This window comes from Dasypus novemcinctus, chromosome X, assembly GCF_030445035.2.
Source record: "Dasypus novemcinctus isolate mDasNov1 chromosome X, mDasNov1.1.hap2, whole genome shotgun sequence".
NCBI lineage: Eukaryota > Metazoa > Chordata > Mammalia > Cingulata > Dasypodidae > Dasypus > Dasypus novemcinctus.
In genome coordinates, this window is record NC_080704.1 from 107,579,805 (window position 1) to 107,582,779 (window position 2,975).

The 2,975-nt window shown below is 42.8% G+C and overlaps 1 pseudogene; it reads left to right on the top strand.

Moving 5' to 3' along the window:
• Positions 1 to 2,176: 2,176 nt before the first annotated feature.
• Positions 2,177 to 2,760, top strand: LOC101432772 (corrinoid adenosyltransferase MMAB pseudogene; annotated as a pseudogene).
• Positions 2,761 to 2,975: the final 215 nt, after the last annotated feature.

Here is a 2,975-nt window from a genome sequence, read left to right on the forward strand (position 1 = left end):
CCGGCCGTCAATAAACCATTTTTCCTTCTCAAAATCATTCCTGAGTCCTGGCCTCTCTATACTCAAGTAATTGAACTTCTCTCAAATTCTACAACACTTCCATTACTAATCACAATAGTTCCATATTAGAATATCAGTAAGTCCGCTCTAATCCATACTCTATTCCTGCATCCTGTAGATCTTGGAATGGTTGTGTCTACTCCCCCTCTATGTCAAGAGGGAGCTTAGATTCCACAGGGATGATGGATGCAATTCTCTGCTTGCAGTTGTAGGCACTCTTGGCTCCCTGTTTGACCTTCTTCACCTCCCTGTTAGTTGACCAGGGTAAGTCCAATAAAACAGATGGTAGGAGTGCAAGTCTGCTGAGGTTCAGGGCCTGGCTGTCACATGGACAGTCCAGAGATTCAGGTCTCTTGAGCATACACCAACCCCAGCACCAACCACAGGTCTGGTAAAAGTAACAGAAGAGGCATGTGTAGAAAGGTCATATCTGAGTCCAACTCCATCACACTCAGGAACACAAACTCCAAAGTAGGGCCAACTGACATGGCCCTGAACTCCAGAGCCATCTGCAATGACTGTAGAGCCTGTGGGTCTCTATAACCCTCAGGAGAACCAGTACCTGGGCTTCTATCTACTTTGGCTGCCTCTGGGACTCTGCTGAGGTGTGCATAAGCATTACCCCTCTGATGACCTCATGACTCTTTTATGGAGACTTGTACCCATAAACTCACTTGTCCTTTCCATTTTCCCCTTTTATCCAAAGTCATAAAGCAGGTTTTAACTCCTAAAATTATATGTAGGCTGAGATATTCTGCTGGTCTCAGTTGACCCTTTTATTCAAGGTCCTTTTCTAGTTACATCATCAGCTGGTACTTGGTAGTAATCCCTTGGTACCAGGGAGGCTCATCTCTGGGAGTCACATCTCATGCTGGGGGTGGGGGGAGGTAATGAATTTACATGCTGAGTTTGGCTTAGAGAGTGGCCACATTTGAGCAACAGGAAGGCTCTCAGGAGGCAACTCTTAGGCACCCTGCAGCTCTAGGCCTAGTCCATATTTTAGGTACACAGGCTAATAATCAGAGCCATCAGTATCAAGGGCTCATTGTTGGACCATCCGTCTTTACTGGTCTTTGCCATTGCACTTGGGGGATTGTTGCTGTTCCACTGGGGAATGTGATAGAGCTCCCCTTGGCTAGGAACTCAGCACTCCCTCACTTGTCATTTTTAACTGAAACCACTATGAAAATATCCAAACATTTTTATGTACCCTGTATACATGCCCTGGAAAACTCCCTTCCAACCATATGCCCCCTATCAATAACACCCCACACCTGTGATCCTCCCCTCCCATAGCGGAACCTCTCTGTCATCCAAAACTTCTTTAAAAATGAAGCCTAATATATTGCCAGGTTCCATTAATAGTAAAGTGGAATATAGTGATGGGTTTAAAGGTTAGATATAGAATACATACTGATTTAGAAAAATCAAAGACTGGTGTTGCATATTACATCAAATCGCTGAAAAATCCATATAAAGCAGACATAATTTTCACTGTGTTACAGAGGAGCAAAGAGAAGGCCAGAGAGAGTAAACAATGTCAGGGAAGCTCGAGTAGAGTTTCCAATCCTGCACCCACCCTGAAGTGCAAGCTGTGCTCCATAGGTTCTCATGGTTTCTGAGGTGTGGGATGCTCTTTAACAGTGATAAACTTTGGGGCTGGTGGTCTGTGTTCCCAAAATATTAATCATTTTTATATACAGGGAAAAATATATTGCATTCACAGCCATACAAATCTTTTCAAATTTAAAAACAACCACTCCTTTGGGGGTGAAACAGCATTAAAGAACAAGTGAAAATCCTGGTAGAAAAAAATTGTTCACATGTATAACTGTGGATTAATATACTTGATATATTAAAAAATCAGTAGTGAGATGGGAAAATGATGTTAACCAAGAACTCTTATCAAAGCAATAGTATGGAGTGGATTTGGCTCAAGCAATTGAGTCCACTTCCCACATGTGAGATCCCAAGTTTTGTTTCTGGTGCTTCCTAAAGAAGACAAACAAACAAGGAGCAAAAACAAGGAGCAGAAAATAAGCAAACAATGAGCTAAAAACAAAAAGCAAGATAATGGAAGGAATGGTAAGTCAGCCCTTGACCAAAAGCCTTGCACATGTCTGTGTGGGTTCTGAGAGGTCGTCTTGGCCTGCACCATTGTCTCTACCCTGGCAGGCTACTATATCTCTTTCCAGAGCATGGTCTCCAGGGTCTCCAGACAAGGACAGGTCACAGCCTTCCTTGGAGACAACCAAGATATCCAAGATTTAAACCAAAACAGATGACAAAATATTTTCTAGCACCTTCACTGGAGAAAGGAGACCCAAGATGATCAAGTGTTTGAAACTGTGGTAATTACAGATGAATTTAGTTCAGTTATTGGGTTTTCTGTGGAACTAACTACAGGAAAAGGGCACATATTTGTTGAAGTGCTCCAGAAAAGTCAATGCACTCTGCAGGATATGGGTGCCACCTTCACCACAACAAGATCCTTGGCCAGGGAGACCCAATTAAAGTGCACCAACTTCGAGAAGGGGCCCATCCCAGAGCTGGAAGCCAATTGACAGATACTCCAGCCAGCTCTCTCCTTTCAGGACTTTTATTCTGCCTTCACGAGGCAAGAGCTTCTCTGCAGTACATTTGTTTCTGGATGTGTGCCACCGAGCCGAGAGACTGCATAGGCTAAGAGATGCGTGGTGACTCTTTATATTTTACACTTTTTAAATTAAAGTTAATAGATGATAAAGAATGTTACATTTAAAAAGACATGAGGTTCCCATATAATCTACTCCCCAATCTCCACCCTCACCCCAACATTTTTGTAAGTTGTATTTTTTTGAAGATATATACCTCACAAAAAAGTTACATTAAAAAACATAACAGGTTCCCATATACCCCCACCTCACCACCCCACT